Below are 13,425 nucleotides of genomic sequence, written 5' to 3'. Positions count from 1 at the left end.
ACAGTTCCAAATGGTTGGTCCATGCTGGGGCCCTTGTTAGGTTTCTCCAGCTCAGTAGTTAGTGTTGCTGTCCCATTAATTCAGAAGCCAGAGGTATAACAATGGCCTCATAGTCATATGTACTTCCTGCAGAAATCCTTTCCAGGTGACAAATTACTCAGCAAAGGGGGTATAGTTCAGCAACAAATGGATCAATGAATGTACAGTCCTCCAATAGAGTAATAGTTACTCGCAGTCTGTGCTTCTAAATCTCTGGATCACTTGGAGGAGCAGATCTGAGATGATGATGGCAGTCCTTTTCTATAGTATCTGTACTCCACCAGGGTCTCTGTGCAGCCTTTCAGCACGGGACTGCGGGTTGAGCTGTCAAAAGCGGGACTGTCCCGCTGAAAATGGGACAGTTGGGAGGTATGCCTTTTATACAGTAGCAAGAGGGCAGTCACTCAAAAAAACACCCTCTTATGATTGGTAGTAACAAGGTCCATCCTGTGTCCCAAGCTTTGTTGCATGCTGGGAAATGTAGTTCTGTTACTGTCATAATTTGAGAAATGACATGGCAAAACAGCACAAAAGTTCTCTAGCGCTGAGGTTTTTCACTAGCAAATTGTCTAACTAGCCATTTAGTAAATTGGTGCATTCACTGTGAATTGTCATTTTGGAGAATTTTTGCCAAACAACCACAATTTGCGCTTAAGTAAACGTGCGCCATTGATTCTGGAAATCAGTTTCCAAATCAAATGATGTGTCACAGGCAAAGAATTTTAGTCTCTACTGCAAGGAGCTTATTGTGTTTGTACCATGATCTGTATCTTTAGAAGCTTGATGTAAAGATTTCTTTATCTGTAAGTATTCTACGTCTAGTAAAATGGTACGCCATAAAGAGCTAGAATGCTTGATCCAAAAATGGAATGTACTGTAGGAGCCACTCAGAATTATGTTTATTTTTTCCCATACAAAATCCAACACTTTGGGGCAGATTTATCAAAGGTCAAGGTGAATTTTCGAATTAAAAAAATTCGAATTTCGAGCTATTTTTGTGTACCTCGACTAGAGAATAGTCCAAATTAGATTCGAATTTGAAAAAAATGAGAATTTCAAAAATTATCATGTACTGTCTCTTTAAAAACCTGCCGTATTGCTTTTTTAGCCTATGGGGGACCTCCTAGAACCTATTTGGTGTGAATTAGTGGACTTTGAAAAATCAAAGGTCTTTTTGGGAAAAACTCAGGATCAAATTCGATCGAATGCGCTATTACGTTGAATCGGACCAATCCAAATATGGACCTATTCGGGCCAAAAAAAAAAAACCTTCGACCTAGGGGCCCATTCACTAAGTTCACTAGAATAAAAAATACTTCGAATTTCAAAGTGTTTTTTTGGCTACTTCGACCATCGAATGGGCTACTTCGACTTCGACCTTCGACTACGACTTCGACTTTGAATCAAATGATTCGAACTAAAAATCGTTCGACTATCCGATAGTTGAGGTACTGTCTCTTTAAGAAAAAACTTCGACCCCCTAGTTCGCCACCTAAAAGCTACCGAAGTCAATGTTAGCCTATGGATAATCCTTCGATCAATGGATTAAAATCCTTCGAATCGTTTGATTCAAAGGATTTAATCGTTCGATCGAACGATTATTCCTTCGATCATTCGATCGAACGAATTTCGCAAAATCCTTCGATTTCGATATTCGAAGTCGAAGGATTTTAATTCGCCAGTCGAATATCGAGGGTTAATTAACCCTCGATATTCGACCCTTAATGCATCTGCCCCCTAATGTCGGTTGGTCTTTTTTAATTCGAATTTCAACGTTTTTCAAATTCGACTCTTGATAAATATGCCCCTTTGTATGGCAGACATGGGCCACTTAGGCACTACTGTGACAAAGCTCCGAACACTTGGATACCTTATAGTAGTAATCTTGAAGATTATCTTGTCTAAACCCATTACCTTGTGTGCAACTCTGGGAATGGGAATTATCTTAAATGTGATGCTGTGGGTTAAAAAAAATCCAATAGGAAAAGGCGAACAAAGCAAAAATATATATATTTAAATACCCTCTGACTGATGTTTTGGTGGAAGTGAACAATTAGGGCAAAATCAAAAAGCACTCCAACTTTTAAATGTATGTGATTGCAGGATAATCTGTTTCTAAAATATATGTTCGACTCAGCATCTAAAATAGCTTCCTCTGGATAATGTAAAAAAACATTTTATACCATTGACTTTCCATGTGCAGCATCTCGCTTCGATAAGCCCTATGTAATTACGGTGACCATTTTTCTCTTTTCCCGCCAAAGTCACGGTGAAAAAGACATTTGAGAAAATCATGATGGAATACTTTGTCTCGTACAACAAACTGACCCCTAAGTTCATTTTCCACTGTACAAGCTGCGATATTATTACTTTTCGCAGGGTGTTTAGAAGCCTATGCGCCTCTTAATTATTACCGTGAATATTCTGTCGGTGTCTTGTATACGTCTCGCGTATTGTGAGACTTGGACGCCTGATGAAGAGAGCGGTGGATTGAAATTGGCAGAACAATCTTGTTGTACCTGTACACACAAGGACAATTTCAATGTTAAAAAAAAAATCTAGTTTCTTTTTTTTCCATTCTGATTACGTTCACAGATGCCTGCTTTACATTTTCAACGGATATGTTCTGCATGAATCTTTTTAAAAAGACACCGCCGATTATAAAAAATTTTTGTTTTCCAGGAGAGGAGTTTGCAATTTTAAACGATTAATCTTCACATGGGCAGTGGCAAAATGTAAAGTCTTTAAATAAAGATATCTTGGATTTATTTGCTCTTAGACATTGGCCAGCCATTAAAATTGAGTCTAAGGCAGAATGGCAACATAATGGGGCAAAAGGCAACAGAAAGGTAAAGCATAATTGCCAAATTATAATGAAGCTCGATCAGTGCAGACCCAGAGGTATTGCAACAAATTCATAAAAAGTGTGCTAAAAGTGAATAAATAGTGTGTAAGCTTATAGTAAAATGAGCAGCACGGTTGCTCCAACTTGTAGCCTTACTCCAATATGTGCCTTGTATAAGACCTTAAGGGGCAAATTTACTAAAGGGCGAAGTGACTAATGCTGGCGAAGGAGATAGACTCTATCGGTACTTTTCTCCCTAACGCCAGGCAGATTTGCGCTCTGGCGAAGGAACGTAACTATGCAAATTCACTAAGATGCGGATTTTACTAAACGTTACCTCTTGCGCCAGACTTGCCTTTGCCAGCTCAGACCAGACAAAGTGCAATAGAGTAGATAGGAGTTCCTCAAAAAATAGTTGAACATTTTTCTGAGTCCCAAAAAACGCTGGCGTCTTTTCCTTTTTCAGGGTGATAGGCTGAAAAAGAGCGTACATTTTTTAACGCTGACTGACTTCCCCCTACGTTTCCTAACATATGGCACATAAACTATACACTGGGCTCATGTGTAGGGCAATATAACTACTTCATTAAGGTGTGCAGTGTAATGTATTTGCTGCAATATATACGTCCATTGAACTTTAACTTCCCGCCGTATGCAAATTAGGCAACGCTAGCGCAACTTCGATTCGCTTGGCCCAATAACACTAGCACAACTTCGCCAGCGTTCGGCGCCCTGGACGCAAGTGCGGATTTTAGTGAATTAGCTTTGTCCTGGCGAATTTACGACAGGCGAATTGTTGCGCTGTGAGCGAAGCCAACGCTGGCGAATTTTCGGAGGTTAGTGACTTTGCCCCTAATTCTCAGGGAGCAAGCCCTCGCAAGGGTGTGCCGGCAGGGTATAACAGTATCAGTAAAAGAATGGGCGCCAGTGGATCTTGCAACAATAACTGAACTGATTTATTAACAGAGGCCACAAAGGAGAACAGCAATTCAATACAACGCATACATATATATTGAATGTTCAACACATACTCACAATGCAGACCAATTGCAGGGTATCCCCTCTAATAGTGTTTAAGAGGGGAATATACATCTACCCATAGTTTCTCCTGTTTCCTCTGGGGACTCTTCTTAAGGGGAACCTAGGGGATCTATCTCAGTCCCTACTGCCCTGCCTCTGGTTCCCTAACTAGGCAACAATGCCCATGTGATCTAGTCCTTTCTGTCACTCCTCAATGGAGCCCAAAGCTGCTCAATATAGGTAGCCCTAATCTGTCTTTCTATCCTAGAGAGACTATTACAGGATCTAGCTGCCCCTTACTAGTCCTGACTAATGATGGCTCCACGGGAGGCTCAAAACAATTTAGGAGAGGTTCAGATAACAACCCTAAGCAAAGTTTCAGGCAGAATCCCCTGGAGCCACATGGTTCAGGCATTATAAATAATAATACACTGCAACCTAGTGGCCAAACCTGGGATAGCTATGAGTCATACTATGACCAGGAAGTAGGGAATTACTCCCTTCCTTAGACTAATGGTCCCCTTTGGGCACAATCTATAGGGAAATCAAAAGTAATAGTAATAGTGCGGCTTTTTACTGCCCCAACCTATCAGATATGAATTTAAACATTTCTTGGCTTCAGCCAAAAGGTCTGGGACTTAAGAGCAAATGATAAAACCATAAAGTGAGGATGCGCTTATGCCCTCTATCTGTGCCATGAAGAAACACGTAGTAAGGCACCACAGGTTTGCAAACCACAGGGTACTAGCATTTTGAACTTCATGATTAGTGATGGACGAATGTGTTTGCCAGGCATGGATACCCGGCGAATTTATGTGTTTTGCCGCACACTAATGTTTTTGAGAAACTGCGTTGAAAATTCGGAGGTGAAAATTTCGGTGCATGCATAAACTTTGTCCCACGTCAAAATGATTCGGACACCTATTGACTTTAATGCACTTGGACAAAATAGTTGCGTCATAATTATTTTGGCGCCCATTGACTTCAATGCATTTTTGCAAATTTTTTTCGCTGTTTCATAAATGTTTTAGCCGCTTCACGCATTTTTCGGTTAAGCGAAAGGGAAACGGTTTTGCCCATCACTGGGCTTCATGATCTATCTGGCCTTTGGCCAGAGTTTCAAGTGTTTCTCTGCCTCACCAGTGGATGGGGGCGTCCATACCTCCTTTAACTAGAATTTTTAAGCACCTGCTTACAGTTTTGTTGTATTTTTTGTGGAGGTAAGTGTCACCTAAAATCAATTTAAAGATTGATAAGTACACCTTTTTTTACACAGAAATAGGCTCCAAAATGTATTGAAGACAAAGGGGAGGGTTTTGGTTTTTTTAGCTCTTTTTTTGCACATATTTTGTGTCAAAAAATGTTTTTTCCCCAAAAAAATAGCAGATGATGAAGCCAGTGACATAGCTATATAGGAAGCAGACTCTGCTTTGCAAGAGGGTCAGGAGAACACCTGTCACAGCATCGTTATGCTGCTGGAAGAAATTCATAATTTTAATGGCAATCCATGCTCATCACTATTTACAGCTGTTTTTTCTAGGTGATTCAGTCCAACAAGGTCTTTTGTTGCCTTTTAAGATGTTTTTTGACCTGAAAAATAGACTTCTGTAAATTAAGTTTGGAAAGAGCTCAAATAAATGTGTTTCAGGTTAGACAGGGCAGTGGAAGTAGGTAGTGTTTTCATGAAAGTGAAATGGTAAAAGCAAACACCTTTGGCCAAAATCAGAACACTAGAAGATTGGAGGTGGTTCCACAGAAGCAGATTACGGCAGGGAACAAGATACTGCATAAAATGTGCTAAAATGTAAATACCATTTTAATAAAAAAAAAAACTCCTTAAAGCTTTTAAGACATTTTGGCATAATCTTCTAAAAATGTGCTAACATTTAAATTTTTACAGAAATGATGTGCGGAAACATTAAAGCGCCCTAAGCAAATGCTTATTTTTCACCTGGAAAAATATGGAACTGTAAAATGTGCATTAAAATGAAAAAAGAAAGAAGGTCAAAAGTTTTTAAAGACTACACAACAAGACGAAAGCTGCTCATATCCCAATGGCAGGGAAAAAGAGATTTATCTGCGATAATCAACAACTTTAGGAGTAAAATAGTCATAAGAAGTTACTTAGGGGCTGATTCACTAACTTTGAGTGAAGGATTCGAAGGTAAAAAACTTCGAATTTCGAAGTTTTTTTTGGGCTACTTCGACCATTGAATGGGCTACTTCGACCTTCGACTACGACTTCGAATCGAAGGATTCGAACTAAAAATCGTTTGACTATTTGACCATTCGATAGTCGAAGTACTGTCTCTTTAAAAAAAACTTCGACCCCCTAGTTCGCCATCTAAAAGCTACCGAAGTCAATGTTAGCCTATGGGGAAGGTCCCCATAGGCTTGGCTAACTTTTTTTGATCGAAGGATATTCCTTCGATCGTTGGATTTAAATCCTTCGAATCGTTCGATTCGAAGGATTTAATTGTTCGATCGAAGGAATAATCCTTCGATCGTACGATCGCACTATTTGCACTAAATCCTTCGACTTCGATATTTGAAGTCGAAGGATTTCAATTCCCAGTCGAATATCGAGGGTTAATTAACCCTCGATATTCGACCCTTAGTGAATCAGCCCCTTAATCTTTCTTTCCAGCCAATAAAAAATATGCACCCAAAAAGTTTGAAAATGTTCTGTAAAAATATATTTGATGTCCCCCTGCGTAAAGATAGCTAAAAGCACTTTAATTATGTTCAGAATCATAAAGGTAAAACCTTTTGCTAATAAAAGGATGAGAAAAAAAGCCCAAAGCTCCATAAGGAGCACTTCAAATATGAGTAATAAACTGTATTAGAAATATTCATGGCTACACACTGTTTCAGTACAAGTGCGCCAATGATAATTGAGCGAGGATCAAACAGTACTAAGCAAAACTGCGCCCACCTTGGGAAAACTGATTCAAATTATAACCATTGTAACCTTCTGAAATAACAGTTGTGCAGCACAGCAGTTATGTTGCTGTAAATAAAAGCTGACCTTTATACAACGACAGTAATAATTAAAATGAAAATAAATAGTCTATGTCTTCTGGGTTATTTTTCAAGGGCAAACAGATGAAATGATTAAAGAACGCATACAAATCATATCAATGGTCTTTTTGTAGGCTCCAGATATAGTATAGTAATTATTTTTCCTTTTAGTAACATATTGGAATCTGCTTTTCCTTCTTATCTGTTCATGTATTTATCACAACTGTTGACAACTAAATTATAACATAGTAACATAGTAAAAATACTTTGAAAAAAGACACAGGTCAATCAAGTTAGACCGTTTAAGTCTATATATAATCAGCCTAACTGCTAGTTGATCCAGAGGAAGACAAAAAACCCTGTTTGAAGCCTCAGAAGGGGAAATTCCTTCCTGACTCCAAGATGGCAATCGGACCAGTCGCTGGATCAGCTTGTACTATAAGCTATCTTTCATAAGCCATCCAACTCCTACTTAAAGATATCTAGGTATCAGCCAGCACAACTGATTATTCATTCTGGATGGAATTAATTGGGCTGCATAGCTTTGTGTCATCTGCAAACACTGATACATTACTTATAATGTCCTCCCCTAATGAACAAGTTAAATAAAAGTGGACCCACTACGGAGCCGTGAGGGACCTTGTTAAGAACAGGACAAAATTTTGAATGTGATCAGTTAATAGTGCTGCTCCAGCAGAATTCTGCACTGAAATCCATTTCTCAAAAGAGCAAACAGATTTTTTTATATTCAATTTTGAAATCTGACATGGGGCTAGACATATTGTCAATTTCCCAGCTGCCCCAAGTCATGTGACTTGTGCTCTGATAAACTTCAATCACTCTTTACTGCTGTACTGCAAGTTGGAGTGATATCACCCCCTCCCTTTCCCCCCCCCAGCAGCCAAACAAAAGAACAATGGGAAGGTAACCAGATAACAGCTCCCTAACACAAGATAACAGCTGCCTGGTAGATCTAAGAACAACATTCAATAGTAAAAACCCATGTCCCACTGAGACACATTCAGTTACATTGAGAAGGAAAAACAGCAGCCTGCCAGAAAGCATTTCTCTCCTAAAGTGCAGGCACAAGTCACATTACTAGGGGCAGCTGGGAAATTGACAAAATGTCTAGCCCCATGTCAGATTTCAAAATTGAATATAAAAAAAATCTGTTTGCTCTTTTGAGAAATGGATTTCAGTGCAGAATTCTGCTGGAGTAGCACTATTAACTGATGCGTTTTAAAAAAAAATATGTTTTCCGGTTACAGGATCCCTTTAAGAAGCCTTCAAATAATTTGCCCACCATGGAAGTCAAACCTACTGGCTAGTGTTGGGCGCCGGCGTCTCGTTTTTTACGGCGGCGTCCGTTTTTTCAACGCCGGCGTCCGTTTTTTCCAAAAAATTTTTTTTGATGCCGGCGAATTTTCGCCACCGAATTTTCACGGGCGTTTCGCGAATTTTTCCGCCAGCAGCGAATCGCGCCAGGCGAATAGATTTGCCCATCACTACTACTGGCCTATAATTGCCAGGCTAAGATTGTAATCTTGAAGCTTTCCTTCAATCCATAGGTACCATACCAGATGAAAGAGAGAAAACGAGTTCAGTCTAAAACTGAACTAAGCTCTGAACTAAGGCAATCACACACATTTGTGATTATGCACCATGCTGGCTCTTTCAATAAAGAACTAAGACTACTAAATGCCACATTGGAAAACATCATTAAAACTGTATTCCGTTTGCAACGTTGCAGAAAATTGATTTGACAGAGTCTGGTATGAAAGTGGGAAAAGATTGCAAGAACATCATTTTAACATGTAAGTCTCACTCTACTTTTGATTTTCCATGTAGTATCCAGCACTCCAGAACTAACTTCAATATAAATGAAACGTCTGTCATATGTTGTCAGAATAATTGGCTATGGGAACTTCAATCAGATAAATGACTGCAAACGAATTAAAAGAAGATCAATCATATGAAGCCACCACCTCTATGTCTTCACTATATTTTCATTAGCTTCAAGAGACTTTCTTTCTTGCTCATCTTCCAATGAAATCCTGTCTTAAAACACAAATTTATAACATCAAACCACAGACATTACTGAAGTTAAGGTCTAATTTTAGGTCCCTCTAGAATAGATCTACCCACTCAAGTAATACCATAGAAAATATTTCTTTCCGGACAAGAGCTATGATATGGGTTTGAGGGTGCTAGATGCAAACCATACTAGGGCAAGGTATGCAAAGGCCAAACCTCATGTTGTTTGTACTTTGCACCTTGTTTACTGAAATGGTTATGGAACAGAATTCACAAATAATTTATTTCAGGAAGTTATAATGTCACGACGATCCCTTAATTACATTTCATCTTTCCTAATTCTACTAAGGTTTATTATACCAGGGCTTCGTCTTTGCTGGGGCTTTTCCTGTCTTCCCAGAATCCACTCTCCTACATAGTAGTAATCCAAAAAAAGATGGACATGAATACCCACCACACCATATATACCCTGGAGGAGATCACCTAAAATCCCAATACCAATGGGAACCTCCCACAAGGCAAGCCTACACCTGGAAGAAACTACACCTCCTCTCACCCCTCTTTACACCCACCAGAACTCCAAAAGCTGTATAATGAATTAGCTCAAAAAACAAAATCCGTTGAAAAAAATGAATTTTCTGCTCATTACGTTGCTGCTTTTATCCATGCCTAATATAAAGCCATGAGGCTACATATCTGTCATGGAATGCCAAAGCCAGTGGGCTATAATAAAAGTCTGTTGCTTTTATAAAGCAATTAGATTTACCCAATAAGCAGACCTGCTTATTGGGTGAATTTCTTGTAAAAGGTAAAGCACACGTTATCAGTGCTGGAAATAGGGGTAGGCAAAAGAGGCACCTGCATAGGGTGCAACTATGTGGGGGCACTGGGCAGGTAACTGTTCAAAAGTCTTCTGCCTATCCCTAGTCTGGGTGGTTTGCTGCCCTGCTGCTCTCTCCTCCCTCCCCTCTATAACTCTTCCTTCCTTTCATCACTTCCCCCTACCTCCCTCCCCTACCCTTTGTTGCTTTCCCCTCCCTCCCGCACACGGGGTGGGAGTAGCCTCCTGGTGTGCCTAGGGCGCCCTGTCGGGTTGGCCTGGCCCTGCAGATTATATATGCTCCTGCTATATTAAAGCAAATCTGATACTGAGATTATGAGTTTATGTTTTAAGAGACCATATAAGGGTACAGTTAGGAGGAACCATATTGCTGCTTAGGCTATTCACCCGTAAAGAGGTGAAAATAACTTTTATTTTTCACTTGTAAATAGTTGGGTAATGTTGTATAATTCAGACAGCCTCCTGCTGGGATATCTCTACTCATGTGAATAGCAAGAAATCAAAATCTGCCGCCTATGCTGTGCCTTGCTTTTATAATATGTATATATAGAGAAAGAGAGATAGAGAGACTGATTAAAGGACATACTGTACCTTACTTCCCAGACTGGTAACTGGCTGTGACCCTGACTACATCTATGCTTTATCTTCAGTCATTCAGTGTCCGGCTTTATACTGATTTTCTATCCCCCTGCTGGCTCATGCCTTCTATCTCTAACAAGTTCAGTATATCTAAAGGGCAGAGCCCACCAGTGGCTGCTCTTAATTTAATCAAAGATCTGCTGCTTCTCATCTACAGTGGAATAATGACTCAAAGCATTTCACTTTCCACTCTGTAAAAACATGGCCACTGGCACTTTTTAAGATGACCCCCGATCCTTCTCACATAGTGCGGATAAGTACGTTCCTTTTTTTGCTCCCTAGTGAATCAAAAACCTTTGTCAAGACGTCCTACAGAAAATGCATATACAGTATTTTCTGTTGTGAATCTGGAAATACTGGACCAATGGTTTCATATGTAATTCAACATTCTATAACCCTGTTGTAAGTAATGATAGGAGAGTTCTGCTCCTACACCCAAGTAGATCCAACTCTAGTTCAGCTCCTGCTGGAGTCTGAGAATGCTATTCACACAGCTCTAATATCTCTCTCAAAGATACACTAACATCTACATTTTGGTACAAATGACTTTGGTAAAGGAGACCTATCTATTACGTATTGTCCTAGCATATACTTACACCTCAGAATAACAAGTAAACCTCATAAATCAAGGCATACTTTTGATTTTTGAAGCAACATTGCACTGGGATTGAGATAAACATGTTTATGGTGCTATTATAATAAAAGTACATCTAGTCATATACAGAGTCAGTCCTTATGAAGCACGTTCCTGTCCTATTCTATAGGCTTTTGTATGTTTTTCGACATCCAGAAACATCCCAAAGTTCTGCCGACAGGTCTATTATGTCCAACTTCTGGGATATTGAGGGCCGGAACAGAGTATGGCACACACAGGGAGCATAGGGCAGACAGAGTATGGCACACACAGGGAGTATAGGGCAGACAGAGTATGGCACACACAGGGAGTATAGGGCAGACAGAGTATGGCACACACAGGGAGTATAGGGCAGACAGAGTATGGCACACATAGGGAGCATAGGGAAGGCAGAGTATGGCACACACAGGGAGCATAGGACAGACAGAGTATGATACACACAGGGAGCATAGGGAAGGCAGAGTATGGTACACACAGGGAGCATAGGGCAGGAATAGTATGACACACACAGGAAGCATAGGTCAGACAGATTATGCCACACCCTTGGAGAATAGAGCAGGCAGAGTATGATACACACAGGGAAAATATGGCAGGCAGAGTATGGCATACTCAAGGACAATAGAGCAGGCAGAGTATGGCACACACAGGGAACATAGGGCAGGAAGAGTATGATACAGATATAGATATAAGGCCTCATCTGGAGTATGCAGTTCAGTTTTGGACTCCAGTCCTTAAGAGGGATATAAATGAGCTGGAGAGAGTGCAGAGACTAAGTGCAACTAAACTGGTTAGAGGGATGGAAAACTTAAATTATGAGGGGAGACTGTCAAGGTTGGGGTTGTTTTCTCTGGAAAAAAGGCGCTTGCGAGGGGACATGATTACACTTTACAAGTACATTAGAGGACATTATAGACAAATAGCAGGGGACCTTTTTACCCATAAAGTGGATCACGTACCAGAGGCCACCCCTTCGGACTAGAAGAAAAGAACTTTCATTTGAAGCAACGTAGGGGGTTCTTCACAGTCAGGACAGTGAGGTTGTGGAATGCACTGCCGGGTGATGTTGTGATGCTGATTCAGTTAATGCCTTTAAGAATGGCTTGGATGATTTTTTGGACAGACATAATATCAAAGGCTATTGTGATACTAAGCTCTATAGTTAGTATAGATATGGGTACATAGAATTTAATTAAAAGTAGGGATGGGTGTGTGTATGGATGCTGGGTTTTCATTTGGAGGGGCTGAACTTGATGGACTTTGTCTTTTTTCAACCCAATTTAACTATGTAACTATGTAACTATGTAACTATATAACTATATATATATATATATATATATATATATATATATATATATATATATATATACATATATATGTATATATGTATATATACATGTGTGTGCTAAGGCCTCAGAAAAGTCCTTTTGTCCTTGGGTCTATAGTTATAGCTACCATTTTCCAAACAACAAACCAGGCTTCTCACAATCATTTTCTTCTCTACAAAGATCCTCATGCCAATGTCTTTCATCCCTGAATGTATCCAGTGAAACAAATATATAAAGGTAATGTAACACATTACAGTTGCAGTCATTTATTTGCGCAGCCAAATGCTTCAGTGAGTTTCATTTTATCCACAGCCATTCCTTTTGCAATTGTATCACTAAGAACAAATGGAATTATTATTACACAGGCCATTAAATAAATAGAGGACAATGTAGAACAGAACAATGCTGCATTGCTCCAGAAGACAAATTTGGGGGAACAACCTGCCAGTTACAACTGCCATGACAGTTACCCACTTTTTCTATAATACCAGTTCATTTTTTTCATAAGCTTTTATAGTGTTTTTTCACATCAGAAGGTATTCATTTTTATATATATTCTTTTTTTCTACCTTCAGGCCAATATAAATAGTCTGTCCACGGTTTTAGGTTTTGGGTTCACATCACTATGGACCATTGCAACACACAGTGGGGGGCATTTATGATGAGCACAACCCTTAGGGGCAGATTCACTAAGGGTCGAATTTCGAAGTTAAAAATACTTCGAAATTCGACCCTCGAATTGAAATCCTTCGACTTCGAATATCGAAGTCGAAGGATTTAGCGCTAATCCTGCGATCGATCGATCGAAGGATTTTTCGTTCGATCGAACGATTAAATCCTTCGAATCGAACGATTCGAACGATTTTAATCCAACGATCGAAGGAAAATCCTTCGATCAAAAAAAGGTTAGCAAGCCTATGGGGACCTTCCCCATAGGCTAACATTGACTTCGGTAGGTTTTATCTGCCGAAGTAGGGGGTCGAAGTTTTTTTTAAAGGGAAAGTACTTCGACTATCGAATGGTCGAA

Source organism: Xenopus laevis, chromosome 7S (assembly GCF_017654675.1).
Source record: "Xenopus laevis strain J_2021 chromosome 7S, Xenopus_laevis_v10.1, whole genome shotgun sequence".
In the NCBI taxonomy this organism is placed as follows: domain Eukaryota; kingdom Metazoa; phylum Chordata; class Amphibia; order Anura; family Pipidae; genus Xenopus; species Xenopus laevis.
This window is presented reverse-complemented; position numbering follows the sequence as displayed.